This window comes from Micromys minutus (genome assembly GCF_963924665.1).
Source record: "Micromys minutus genome assembly, chromosome: 15".
NCBI lineage: Eukaryota > Metazoa > Chordata > Mammalia > Rodentia > Muridae > Micromys > Micromys minutus.
The window spans coordinates 54421216-54437092 of record NC_137984.1 but is presented as its reverse complement, the minus strand read 5'-3'; positions in this window follow the sequence as shown (position 1 = coordinate 54437092).

The window sequence follows — 15877 nt, the reverse complement described above, 5'->3', positions numbered from 1 at the left end:
AAAGAGCAGCACCACAGCTGGCTCGCAGTTTTCTTTAATTCCTTTTTATAAGTTGGAATATTACCAGAAAGGGATCTTACCCTGAGGTCACCACTCCCTTTTTTCCATTTAACATCAAGCATTTCTTTAATCTGTTAATCTCTTTGAACACAGGGTTTAGTTCCATTCCACTTCCTGGTGTCCCTTCTCTCCACTAATTATATTTAGTGTTTATTTTTGTTCATCTTGCTCCTTTCTAGGCTTTCAAGAATGAACACTAACATCCGTGCCACAGAGCCTGCACTAGATCATTTGTGCAACAGAGCCTGCACTAGATTGTCTCAAGACATCCTCTGCTAAAGCTGCTAATCCACAACTTGTCATTTTCACCTCACCCAGACTTTTTGGACAATGGCAAAGAACAAACCACAATCTTCACCAAAATAAATAGGAATACTCTTTAGGTAACATAATACCATTATTATTCCCTGAAACCTCTTGAGTTAGACCCCTACAGTTAGATAACCCTCAGCATCACTCTCGTCCATGCTTCTGCTAGGCTGGTCCACTAAGTCACACTTAACATGTTCAACTGCTTTTCTGAACCAAAGCCCACATTCCTCCAAACATAAGCATTGTCATGCCTATCATAGTAATAGTGTAGTCCCTGGTATTAACTTATGTCTTGTTTAGAGTTTTATTACTGCCAAGAGATACCATGACCACAGCAACTCTTCTAACCTGGGGCTGGCAGAGATTTAATCCATTATTGTCAGGATGAGAAACAAGGCCAAAAGCAGGCAGACATGTTTCTGGAGGAGCAGAGATCTCCACATCTTGGTCCTCAGGCAGTACAAGGGGACTGTGTTACTCTGTGAACTATACAGGGCACAGTTTGACCATATAAAAGACCTCAACTGCTGCCTCCTCAGTGACACACTTCCTCCAGCAAGACCATATGTCCTTATACACACATGATTCTATGGCGGGCTATTCTATTGAAACCACCACAGGACCCCACTCTAATATAATCTTACATAATGCCAATCACTTTCACCAAAGCCCCACCTCTAAATACTATAAGTGGACCGCAAAGATGTTTCAATAATTAAAAATTCTTATTGTTCCTCAAGAATATGTAGAATTGGTTCTCACAACTCTTATCAGCTGTTTCATGCCTGCAACCCCAGTTCCAGGGTATCTGACACCACTAGTGTCCATTGACACCTAAACACATATATGTGAAAAGGAATTTTGCTCCACTGCACAGTTGGTGGCAGGAATTTTGACATCACCAGGACAATTAGGAGTATGTCAAGGCAAGAATTTGACTCTGGCCCTGGGTTCAGGAAACTGGCCCAGATTAAGAACATTTACATTTGAAGCTCAGAGCAGAACTTTAGAACTGAAGCTCTTGGGGTAGGTTCAGGGAATGTAGATGTGGTAGCCCCCTTGTCTCTTGGAAGTCCCTTTTGTTTCACTCTAGCCCCCAGAAAGATGTTTACAGGATTTTTGTTTATTGACTTACTTGTTCCTTGACTCAGAACTGATCTTATCTTTCTGCATATAATTGAAGTGATTTAAAAGAGAACTGAAATATAAAAATTTTGCTTCAGCCTCAGAACTGGCTGGAGTCATGTTTTGTCTAATTGTCTTTTTTTTTTTTTTTAATCCTCACTCCTGCCCTGGGGAATCTGATGTTTGACTGAGCTGGTTTCAGTCACATATAGAGCACAAATAATTCATGCATACACACACACACACATTCACAAAAATAAAAATATACAAAACCTACTCCAAATAAAGTGCTTTTTTCTTTAAGGCAGTACCTCATAAAAGTTCCATTATTTCTTCAAACATGACCATCTACTGGTGATCTCATGTTAAGTGCCTAAACTTATGGGCATTTCTCACTCAAAACACCACAGTCTGGCATCTATCAAACTTTGATGCAAAAAAAGACAATTTGTTGTTTACTAGTGAAGGAAAAGAGGCAAATATAAAAGGCATGTGTGTATGTGGGTCTTTTAGAAACATTATTCAAGGTCATAAAAATTTAAGGTTGTAAACTGAGGTTGAGCACAGAAGTTTATACCTCTAACCCCAGTATTCAAGATAAAATGCCAAAAGATTTCTCTGAGTTTGAGGCCTGTTTAATCTACATGACAAGTTCCAAAATAGACTGGGATACACAATAAGACCATGTGGCAAAAATGAAAATAATAACAAATGAAATATTAAGCTTTAAACCAAACTACAGACAAAAAAAATTCTAAATTCAGGTGCTATATGACTGTTTCCTATAAGGATTAAAGTCTTTTTTAATTGATATTTTCAACATAAGAAAAATATATTGTTAATTGATCAATTAAAGCAACAGACACTTTATTCTTTTCATAAAATTAGTGTAGGGATTTATGTGTCTTCTAAATACTAATTCTTATTGAAATAAGACATTCTCTTAGGTGATAAATTTGTATTGGTGATGTTCATATATGATGGTCAAATACAATTTATTATTATTTCAAATAATCCTGTGGCACCATATGCTATTTAGAAATTTTCATTATTTTTAAAGTTATAAGCATGAAGACTCTACTCATCACAGAATATGTTTTATATGTAGCATTCTTACACACTTTCAGGAATGAATTATGTACAAAAGAACTGACTCAAGGTCCCTTGTCTTTGAAGGATTAATTATTATATCCTTGAGTTCTGCTTTAATGGAGTGCAAGGTTCTGATTTAATAGAGCACAATGGTAGAGAAAGAATAAACAGTCTCTGTAGAAAGAAACCTTCCCTCATTAGTTTCTGCAAAGTCATACAGGTCATAATTAGCAACATTCTGATTGACTCACTAGCTTCTGGCTTCCACTTGATCTTTAATAAGAATACACATTTCACAGGAGAGATCACATTCACCAATAGCCTAGTGAAGTAATACTATAGGAGGTCTCATAAGAAAAATTCTCAAAGCTCAACTTGGCTGGATTGACTCTGTCTTGTTCTGAAGAGAAGGTATTTGCAGAGACCCAGTGAGCCAAGGCTCGATCTATGGCAACGTTGACCAGCTCTACCTTTCTTCATGATCTATGGTCTCCATATCTCTACTTCAGTCCTCTTCCATCTGTCCATACTCATTTCAAAGTGAGAAGACAGAAGGAAAATCTAGGCCCACTTCCTACCAGAGGTATTGGGAAAGAAAGGATAGGTTGGGGAGCAGACCTCCTTAGAAAGGTTCTATAGAGCAACTCCCGTCTGTGATGTCTGGAAATTAGTAGTTCGGTTCACAGGTCAGCAGTAGCAGCTCTGTCCACTCACAAACACTTCATGGATACACCAGCAGTGCAGTTCAGTAGACTCAGGATAGCAAATATGAAACAAAAGCTGTGGCACTACTTATTACAAATAGGCAAACATGTCTCAGCCCTTACATGAGTCAGCAGGAGGTACCAGGGGGAGAAGTTCTCTACCTCTTTCAGCAAAGCAAAGATCAGCTGAGACTCGAGACCCATACACAATTTCACAGCTAGCTGTGCCAGCAAAGTTCAGTCTTCATCACTGTCTGTCAAGTCCTATTTATACCCTTCAAACATCATGTGTTCTCCATGGGTCTTACCTCAGCAAATGTGTCTTCTCAACTGACATCTCTCTGCCACTCAGTCTGAGTGTTTGGAAGCAGCAAGAAACTGCAGCACACCACCAGAAGTTTTCTTTTCTTTTTCTTTTTCTTTTTTTGTGCATTTCTCTCTATGGAGTCTTGACAAATGTAGTTCAATTATGGAATGTAAGGTGGACCAATACATGTGTGTCATCAGCAAAAAATCCCTCATTATGTGTTCTTTCATGTGCTTACTTTACAGAACATCCTTTTACCTGTGTCTGTTTCAGCTAAATGTTTCTTCACATGTTTGCCCTAAGAACAAAGCATTTAACTGACTTTCTAAAGAACCCTTAGGATTCCACTTCATACTAAATGCATAAATTTATAGTCAAAGACAAGGGAAAATATATATATATATATATATAAAACACAAGCAAGAAATTTAGGAACATATAGATTATCCCAAGTTTATGGAAATTACTCCAGTATTCTTTTGAGGATCAGTTTCCTGGGAACAATTCAGAAACAAAGAAGAAAATAGCAAGTATTTTTATAGAAAAATTGAAGTGAAATGAATCCAGATTGTCAATATTGTGGCCAAGGAGGGTAGAGAAACTTAGTCCTTCTATTTAGATTTTGACTCATGGTAAACTTAAAGGCTCTTGGAGGAAAAGTGAGCAGAATGAGCTATGTTGGAGTTAACTAGGTTTGAACTAAGACTGATTTCTATCTTGAGAACCAAGCAAGAAGTGATGACCAGTTTGGAATTTAACCTGACCCCTTAGTGTTCTGTGTTCATGGTGAAGGATGCCTGTTCCTCTTGTGTGTGTGTGTGTGTGTGTGTGTGTGTGTGTGTGTGTGTGTGTGTGTGTGTGGTGTGTGTGTGTGTGTGTGTGTGTGTGTGTGTTTATCTATCTGCCTAAAAAAAGACAAAGACTACAGTGAGCTTGGTAGGTCCCATCATCTGCCTGCTATCACCTTTCATGTCTAATTCTCAATGGGTACACAGGTGAAGGGAAATGACTTTGGGTCAGCAATCATTTTGGGGAAGGGATCAGAGCAAACTGCTTGGTTTTAGGCAAGGGGTCAGGTACAACATTTTACATTTGGTAGAAAGGTAGTGAAAGCAAACACGATAAACAGGTCTCATAAACGTTGAACAAGCTATGGCAACTGAATAATAGCAATTCCCTAAGGACACACTTAGCATAAGTATGTACTTGTATACACTATTTGTGTATATACAAATATGCATATCAAATTGTTAAATCTGATGCACTTGAGAAAGATCCAAACTATTTGCCTATTGAGAACCTTTTCAGAACTCACCAGGTTCTTGAATATATAATATATGTGGATATCTGGAAGCCATTAGAATAATTTGTCCTTTCCCAGTCCCCGAAGCCAAGTGCTGGCATAATTCTAGCAATCATCTTACAGTTTCTTCAGCCAGGAAGTATTCTTACTGCACTTGAACTTGAAGAGTCATCTTGAGTGTCCTCAAGTTACTTTATACCCATCTCTTCTGAATATGTAGATTCTGCACTCTCCCATCATGCTCCTCTGCTGCATGGATCTCGGAATCTCTATGACACAGGGAGAAGTGAACTCCAGGCACAGACGGGGTGGAAGTGGGAACACACTTCCAAGAAGCTCCGAGGTTTCTTGCTCCCTCAGCTCTCTGTCCTTCCTACTCCCATCAATTGCACACTCATTGGCTGGCATGGAGCCAAAAGGATGAAAGAATTTTAATTATTTGACCATCTTCAACTTCTTACAATTTAATTATCCCTCTTAAGTTAAAAAGACAAATGTCAACCCAAGATATTTATTTGGAGAAAAGTAATATGTATCTCCACCACAAATTTAAATTTCCAGAAATTCTGCTCAGTCCTTAAAAAGTCATCACAATCATTTAGCTAATTAATTTTATATAATATAGAAGTGGCGTTAACACTTACAGATTAAGATATAGTTTGATATCTGTCTGTCTATCTTTCCTTAAAAGTAACAGCAGTAACATTCTTTATGTGGTTACATGATATAAACTCAAGGCCTGTGGTTCTTTTCTTTTCTTTTCTTTTTAAGCATAAATAAAATTTATTCTTGCCCAAAGCAATCTGAGCAGTGACTCTTAGCTTTTTATGCTACTGGACAGGAATATATGGAAAGAATTTTTTTCTTACGCTTTGTTATAGTTTTTCAATCCTTTTGTCCAAGAAAGCTCTAACCTTCTGTTCCTTTTGTATATCATTCTATGATATTTTTCTTTCTCAGTTTGCACTCAATGTTCTGAAATGTTTCAAATTGTTTTAATTTCACCCTTTTCCATATTTACATCTATATGTCCAATAAAACACACATACACACATCTATATATGAACTTTAAATGCTTTTAGGTACATTATTTAATGAATGTAAAAGATTATTTTTTAAATTTCAAGTGAGATTTCACATTTGCCATGCTAGTGAGGTTAAAATCACACTGCTGGTCTATTATGAAAAAAATCATAACAATACAGTATCTGCCCAAACTCTTTCTATGCTTCTTGAACTAGTTTCACATTCTCATTGCAATTAATTCACTGAAGGTGTTGCAGTGATGGTATGGTGATGAAATGGTGGACTGAGTATTGGGCTCCTGTCAAACTCACATCAGGTCCATTGTTAAAACCTGAGTGGGCTTTGAGAAGCAAGAATCTTTGATCTTTGCTTTTATTGTTTGCACTTCAACATTTTTTCTATGCACAATGACTTCTCATGGGCTGGCATATACACTGGTAGGAAGGGTCTATGCAGTAAGGATTTGTAGATTGCAATGTCTATATTTGCTCTCCCCAGGAAATGGCATTATTAGGAGGTGTGACCCTTTTAGAGTTGGTGTGGCATTTTTGGAGTAGGTGTGTCACTGTGGATGTAGGCTTTAAGACCCTCATCCTAGCTGCCTGGAAGCCAGTCTTCCACTAGCAGCCTTCCAATGAAGTTGCAGAATTCTCAGCTCTGCCTCTATCATGCCTGCATGGAAACTGCCATGCTCCTGCCTTGATGATAATGGACTGAACCTCTGAACCTCCAAGATAACCACAATTAAACATTGTCTATGAGTTGCCTTGGTCATGATGTCTGTTCACAGCAGTAAAACCCTAAGACATAGATGCAGACAAATTGAAACTAGGTGGCACAAGAAACACAGTGATTTGTACATGGGAGAAATATTGAAGATTAGTCATCACTGGGCAAGGTTTATTAAAAATTTTATCAAGAGTAACTACTTTGTATTATTGGGTAACCAGTAAGGGTGCCCATCACTGAGAGAACTAATTCTCACTCTCTCAGAAACTACTAATTGCCTGTAATTCTTCACCTAGGGGTGGGACTCTGTGAGAATTCTCCATTCTCCATTAGTATGTCTACTGATATTACCACAGTTCAAATCTTATTTGCAATCACTTCTAGAAAAAAAATATTTCACATCAGAACTTCTTAGAATTCTGGTTCGTAGAGTCTTTCCCTTCTTCTTTGATATTTGCTGAACCATAAATGCAGAGATTGTGATGCAGATGTACTCATTGGGTCTGAACTCTTCATGATCCATTTGGCACCTTTTTTTTTGTCCATTTGTAGTTTTCTGTGATAATCTGCTTTTGCAGAGAAGCTTCTTTGATAAGGGGTGGTCGCTTCACTTCTCTGTTGGTATAATGGTAAAATTTAATATAGCAAGAAATATATTGATTTAGAAAAATTATACTGGATTATGTTGTAGAAATTTTTAATCCCAATCTTGGTTTCTACCCTGCCTTTGATCATCCAGTTCCTAGATAAAGAGAATACAACTTTTATTATTTACAATAAGCCTTAATCAACACTAAAGCTGAGCAGACACCTGCCTTTTATGCTATTAAAATTTATTTCCTACCAATATCCCTGAATTATTATTTACTATGTTTCATCTAAGATGCTCTTATGTCCAATTGACCAGCACTCAGGGACATTCTTTCTTGACTGTTAAATCTTGGCATCACCCTTTATTCAGCAGCTCCCCCTCCTGGTTCAACCTGAACTTCTAGCCCAGGGAATCTGAAACCCAGCCTGTGTCCTCTTCTGCCAATCTACTGACTGTTGGCATCTTTATTTTCCAATCAGAAATAACTTGGGGGTAAGGTCACATAGACATGCTTGTGTCAACAAGTGGACTCTCTAGTCTCTGGGGCAACCAGTTCTTAAAGAACCAGCATTAGCATTAGGATGCAAACAGCTTCAGGCCAACCCACTGTAGAGGTAAATTGTTAATTTGCTCTTTATTTCCTGTCTAGGGTAGAATGATTCCACTTGCCCCAACGCTCTGGAGTCCATGAATGACACATGTATAGCATCATTTTTAATGTGCCTTAACTAGCTCAATGGTTAGGCGACTCCTGAATCTCCCTGTGGCTAACACACTTTCAACCAATATTCTTAAGTTTATATTTTATAAAATCTATACCTTATCTTTGCCACCCCAGGTCCAATTAAAAGAGTGACCCTAGGAGCTGTTTTTCCCTGATTCTTACATGGTTGGTTCTCTGTCTTCCACAGCTCTCATGTTTGCATCCTCTTCCTTTTTCCCTGGCTATTCCTTCTCCCTGTCTTCTTGCCTTTCCTCTCCAGGAATTCTCAAAGTCCCACATCTGTCCCCCTGCCCAGCCATTGACTGCTGCCTATTTATTGACCAGTCAAAAAATCAACTGTTGAAAGAGACCTGCATGTGAATCCCCTGTAAGTACAAATCAAATTCTCAACCACCCACTACAGGGATAATAGATTTTTTTTCTAAGGTCCATGACCACACAATCCCTGGGAATCTACCTATGTTTCTAGTACCAGGCATGAGTGTCTTCCTGTTGAGTGGGCCTTCAGTCCAATTAGGCAGCTGTGGGTTGCCACTGACATGAGTTGGACTTATTTCACATCTGTGGATATCTTGCCATGCTGTACATTCTTGTAGTAAAAACATATATAAAAAATATATATATATTTATAGAAAAAATTTAGCAAAGTATATAAAATAGAAACTAAAAAGATCACTATCTGTGCCCACTTCATTTGTACTTAATTTGTAACTCTGATTTAATATTTTTGCAATAGCCTAATTTTCTTTTTTCATCTTATTTATGAAAAACAAACTTCACTTACTGAAGAAGCCCTACACTTGAATGGGGACTGGTTAATTTGTTATTCTTGACCACAAGAAAGGCTCACACTGTTTTTCCTCTGTAGCATGTAAACAGACTTGTAAAAATTGTCTGGTTAAGTAGGTGTAATTGGATGAAAGCATATAAAGATAAAATGCTTTATTTTGTGTTTTTTTATTATCTTCATTTTTAATGACATCTACACACGAAATGCCTCTTAAAATCTAAATGATTGGTTGGTTGCAAAATTGTCATGATGAGGGAAAAATTATTTTTGTGATTAGAAAGATAAATTAGAGAAAATGAGACAATGTACAAACTTCTCTCTTTGGGTGAAGTAGATGCATAAAGACGTTCTCTAAACCTGTGCTTCTTCCTGAGGATCTCAGCATCACTAACCCTGCAGCTCTGCCTGTGAGGGATCTTCTATGGACACTTCTGTAGGGTTATGGAAAAGAGTAAAGAAGCTGTATGACTTGGAATGTGGAAACTATGCCTTTGTTTTTCCAGCTGCACCCACATACAGAAGAGACTTAATGTCTGCTCTATGGTATATTTTCTCTCGTGCTGAGGAGAATAGAGGTTGTTGTGATTTATTTCTCCCAATAACCCTTCTGCATTCACATTGCCTTCCCTAACAAAATTATAGCCATCCTGAAATGAAGGTCATGCCAAGTACCAAAGATATTTCAGTTCTGAGATGGATAATCAAATAGGCTGTTGCAGTCACCAGAAAGTATGTGTGTGTGTGTGTGTATGTGTGTGTGTGTGTGTGTGTGTGTGTGTGTGTGTGTGTGTGCTGCTTTGGTTTTTGTTTTAATTTCTTCCTGTTTTTATTTTCTTTGTTTTGTTTTTGTGAAATCAAGCTCTGAAATCTTGTGCTGGAGAGGAATCCTGGATGTTGCCCATCAGGTATTTAGGAGGCATTTAACTATTATCATGAGGATTAATATTTTAAAATAGTGCTATCTTAAAGCCTTCAGCTAATCAGTAAAACTTTAATGATGTTACCTCACTCAACAATAACAAAATAAGACTCTTTATCAAAGGTATGGGGAATCGTTTGATCTAGAGTCTTGCAACTGAGTAAAAAATCTAGTTTGTAATTGGTGCAAAGGCTGTGCGGTGTTATTAGCCATGATCCCTGTTTTCATGTTGATTCATTTACTCAAATTATCAGAGCCATCAAATCCTGAAAGGCTTAACTTAATTAATATTTGAAGATATTTAGTAAATAGCACTGGAGAGATACCTCATATTAATAAATAATTGCCATCAGCCTGATTACCAGGACTAACCTAAATGTTAGGGACTATCTTTGCATCTGTTTTCTTATTTGTTTTATAAATAGACACATCATTTCTGTCCTTAAACAGAAAAGAGATTTTGTGAAATTCAGCACATACATCTACTAAAATTTTTCAAGACTCCCTTCTGTATTCTTTTCACCTTAGGAATTGACACTACTTAAACGTCATATAGTTTTGGGGATGGGGTGAGAATATAATTTTGTGGTAGAATCTTGGATGCCATAGTGGTAACTTGAATTTGATCTGTATAAACACACACACACACACACACACACACAGTGCAAGGAGAGAGTTAGGGAGAGGGAGAAGAAAGAGAAAGAGAGAGGTCTATTTGATATGGTTACTGACTTGCATATTACATATATGTAAATTAAAATATAAGTTCTAGAAAACAAATAAACAAAATGTTTTTTCTTATCTGGTTCTTGTTAGTACCTAGAACTAATCTTTCTTCAAATTGCAAACTCAAAAATGAATGAGTTGATACAATTGAGAACCCACTTGTTTAGATCAAGAAATAAAATATGAGTTTTTTCTATAAAACACAGAAGAAAGTGAAATTGCTGGTGATGATTCCTACTGGAGAAGACAAGTTGCAGCTAAAATTAGATGACATTATCAAAAGTATCATTTCAATTTCACCATGGAAAGAGCTTTTTTCTTTTTACGCAGATTAGAATGAAAAACTTCAGATAGAGTCTAAAATGGTTCTAACACATGTACTGTGATGTACATGTGATAAACTCTCTTGTGAACCCTTCTATTCATATGCTGAAACCTTAAATGCTTTAGAATGTAATCATGGGAGCTAGAGAGATAGCTCAGCAGTTAAGCACGCTGTCTTAACACTTCCGGAGAACCTGGGTTCCATTTTCAGCACTAAAATGACTGCTCAGAACCATTTTACCTCCAGTTAAATGGGATCCAATGCATTTTTTTTTGGTATTTGTAGGTACAAACTAGGTACAAACATGGTACATATACACACATGCAGGCAAATCAACCATATATATATTGGATAAGTTTTTTTAAAATTTTGATTATGTTTAGAGAGCTTTAGCAAGCTGATTGCCTTAGTACACAGCTGTTAGTGTGGGCCCTATACTGGTGTTTTGAATAATAAGATTAGGGAACATTGAAAAAGACACCAAAATAATTAAGAAGGAAAGCAACAGAACCCATGAAGAGACATTCCAGAAGGTGATCTGTAAAAGACATGGATGGAGGTATACAGCAGAAATCTAACTTGCCAACACCTTGACCTTGAAACTCTTGTCTGCAGAATAGAAGAGAAATATCCATACGGCTTTGAAGACTTCCAATGTGCTGTTTTAATGCATGTGCCCTGTATTGGCTGGTTTTGTGTATCAACTTGATACAAGCTAGAGTCGTCATAGAGAAAGAAGCCTTTATTGAGGACATGTCTCCAATAGATACAGCTATAAGGCGTTTTCTCATTAAACCGTCAATGAGAGAGGGCCCAGCCTATTATAGGTGGTGACATCTCTGGGTTAATAGTCCTAGGTTTTATAAGAAAAATGGGCTGATGCAGAAGAGGGGGAGGAAGGATTCTAGGAGCCTTGTGGTTCAAGGATACCACAAGAAAACCTACAGAATCAACTAAAGTGGGTTCATGAGTGCTCACAGAGTGAACCACCAACCAGGGAGTATGCATGGGACTGACCCAGGTCCTTTGCACATCTGTAACAGTTGTGTAGCTTAGTATTCATGATGAAGTCCTAACAGCAGGAGCAGGGGCTATCTGACTACATTGCCTGCTGTTGGAACCCTTTTTCCCTTCTGTGCTGCCTCATCTATCCTCAAGAAGAGAATCTTACTCTTACTGCAACTTGCTATGCCAAGGCTGTTGGATATCCATGGCAGAACTCCCTTCTTCTGAACGAAAAGGAAGGGGCAGTGAATGGGGAGAATGTCAGTCAGGGAGGATGGAAGGGAGCAGAAACTGGGATCAGAACGCAAATTAATTGATTAATAATTCTTTTAAAAAAGCAGGCTAAGCAAGCCATAGAAAGTAGGCCAGTGAGCAACATCCCTCAATGGCCATGGCATCCATATTTACCTCCATGATTTACCTCCTTACTTCTTCCAATGATGGACTATGATCTGGAATTGTAAGAAAAGAAACCACTTTCTTTCCATATCAACTTGCTTTCTGGTCATGGTGTTTTCATTACTGTAATCGAATCTCTAAATAAGATACCCCTAGTAACCCAACACAGCTACTTTAATAATTTTATTATGTTCGTTCTTTCATCTGTACATGTATGACAACTTAGATGGGCAAAGAACCAAACAAGGTAAAAAAAATCATTAAAATTATTTCAAAATAAAATCCATTTATAACCAGGGAATATTTTAAAATAGTCACAGTAGTTGTTTTTGGTTTCTCTAGTGTATTTATTTAGATTTTAATGCTGGAAAATCTGTGAGGTTGATCTTATTTAATATACTTGTGACACATTTGACAATCTTAAGGCTTTGTTCAGAAGGAAAGGTTATGTCTGTGCTAGAGAAAGAGAGCAGTGGTTCTCAACCTGTGGGTTGCAATCCCTTTAAGAAGTCATATATCAGAAATCTTGCATATAAAATATTTACACTATAATTCATAATAGTATCAAAATTACAGTTATGAGGTAGCAATGATTTTAGTTTTCTGTTTGGGGTTGCTACAGAATGAAGAATTATATTAAGGAGTTAAAGTATTAGGGATGTTGAGAACCTGAGCTACAGGAAATACCCTTTGCTCTGTGCCATTTTTCTTGTTCTGTGTTACTTCAGTATGTGTAGCCATACATAACAAACTGAGTGCTACTCTGAGTACCTGCCTGCCTTCCCCTCTGGACTCTGCAACCTAAGGACTGACTTTGTTCATGGCCCTATGCAGGGCTCAAGTCATTTGGACTGAAAGGGTGTTGAAGACTTGTCTGCCTTGCCTTCTGCTTCACAAGGGAAAGGCTATCACACTGAAATGATTAGAGTTGGGAATCCTGAGTTTTATTCCAGCACAAAACAGTTTTCACTTTGTGACTCTGCATATTTGGAGATTTTATTAGAGACCTAATTGGTACCCCAACCCTTCAAAATCAAAGTAGTAATGAAAACTTCTTATTAGCTTTAAGAATTAAGCTAAATAATTTGTGTAAAGTACCTGGAGCAGCCCTAATTAGACTAGGGAGCTCTATTGAACTCAGTGTCAAATATAGTATTTTCATATTATTGCTTTGTTTATACCAGCACACATTACTTATACATCAGCTCTCAAAGTCTACATCATCTTATTTACTGAACTCTGCCAGCATGATTCACTGATTAGTTGATCTTTTTATTTCGAAAGATAGTAATTGAGGCTAATGTAGTCCCATTTTCCTCTAGCAAATATATCTATACATAATCAGAAGCTCAAAGCCTGCCTGGGAAAAAAGCTTTTCCTGATCAAAGACATTTATCAGATTTATAATGGCAACCCATGCTTTGGATTTACTGCGGGATTCTTTGATGGCTTATGTATAATTTGAGTGAACTAAACCAGAGGGCCAGATCACAGTGAAATTATTTAGTTGTGCACAATCTCTTTTATTATACATATTTCTCTGCTGAAATGATCCAGACACCACTCCTTGGATACATACCTCTTTGCTAAGTAAGCAAACTTGTCTTTATCCTGGAAATACATGTTACCGCTCCCATGACCTCTGTCTGACTCCTCAGCGTGATCCAATGTTTGCACTGTACCTTGGAATCTGCTGTACTGGGTTGTCCATAGACAGTCATGTCTCTAGAGTACTCAATCTTGTGTACCATCTATGCCAGGATCTTGAAGGGCTTCCTGAGAAGAAAGTGTTTCAAAGCAAGCAGTGTCAACAACATTATGCAGACTTTGCCAGTAACAGAGGGTAGAAAAGGGGAGGTAGGTGGAAGTAAAGAGCCAGGCACCTCAAACACTAGGAATAATTTAGTCCTAGTTAGAATTCAGTGTCCAACATGGGATCTTTACAGTGACATGCCTGGGCCGTCTGGATCTTCATATATCCTATACCATAGTTTAAAATACGAGATGTATGATAATAGAGCCTGATACAATCACAGCCCCCCCCCATCACATCTCTGCACATTGTGTGCTGACTCTCAGAGTGACCTGAGATGAGGAGATTTGCTTACTGCTTTTAAGACTCCATGACTCCTCTACAGACTGCTTAGAAATGAGAGACCACAGTGAGAGCAGACCTCATTCTTCTAGCGAGCTCATCATTCAGAAGGAATTATCTACCAGCCAGCTCTAAATGAACTATCAATCTCCACCAAGGAAGCTCAGCAAGAATAATCAAGCCAGGTTCAGACCAGATCTACCCAGCTGAGTTCAGCCTAAAGTACTGTCTGTGTGCTTCAGCACCCAAAAAATGCCACAAAACTTGAAGATGGATGTTATACAGCAAAGGACAACTGATAAACACTCTGGTTCTTGACTTCCCTGTTCATTTTAGGGATAATTTCAATTAAGTCGTTCATGTGCATTTTCAAAGTTTCATTTTTTCAAAATTCTGCTCTAAACATAAAAACATGAGAAATCCCATATACTGTTGCTATTGAAAGGTCTATTTTTCCTTCCCTAAAACAGCCTCTCCTTGTGACTTTCAGAGGTATTTGTGAGGTGAGATGGGGGTGGGAAAATGATCTTAAAATAACAGTGCTGAAAGGACATGCTATTCTGTAAGAATAGAAGCATTTCAGAGCCAGAGAATTTCAGCAGACCCCAAAATCAATGGAGCAGACAATTTAATTAGTCCACGTTTTGTGTCTGTTGACAAATAGAGTGATTTAGAAAACCTATTTTGTCAAACTCCTGGGTCTTTTTCAAGTACCACAGCTTTACATTTTTGTTAAAGATATAATTGTAGAAAAATGTAAGCGAAATCCAATTTCTGCTGCTGGTCCTCTTGCAGTTCCTAAAAAGGAACTCACTCATTGGTTCAGCAAACGCTGCACCTGTATCTGCTCTGGAAAGAATGTGTTTGAACCACATAGGAAACAGAACGAATGACCATTTCCCATGACTTTCCCAAGAAATGTCTCTTTTTCCTGGCAGACAAATCTACAGCTGGATCCTCTGTCTTCTAACAATCCTGCATACACAGCTACCTAACACAAGGATAGATCTCATGCTTTCTGATGCTTTATGGGAAATAAGCTGGATACTTTCAACTGTAAATTTGATACAAATGGGAGTCATCTGAGAAAAAGAATTCTCAATGGAAGAATTGGCTCTATCAGAATTAACCTGTGGACATACCTTGGGAATATTTTCTTGATTGTGTTAATTAATGTTGGAGGGGTAAGCCCACTGTGAATGTTGCCATCCTAGGAAGGTAGGTTGAATGGGCAAGGGATTGTGGGAGGGATTACCAGGAATAATAATTTTTAAAAATTATCCAAGTAAGCCATTAAGTAGCACTCAAATTCCTGCCCGGCGTTTTTGCGCTTTTGGTCAGTGTGTTATCACAGCAACAGAAAAGCAAAGTAGAAGAAAGGGCAACAGATTCTGGTTAAGAAACACAGATTCCTCTGTCTAACAGTTCTATTCAAGTAATTATAGAGTGATGACTGTGGCCAGACAAATTCTTATACCTTATATTTAGTACTAGATCACAGAGATCAGATTAAATCAGTGATAATGTGTGGTTGGCACCCTCACCAGTGAGTTTATGTGGCACTTTCAGCTTTCCACAGAGTTATCGTGAGAAAGGTGGCTATCAGCTGCTGGTATCTATGAAGCTGCTTCCTGGTGGGGATTG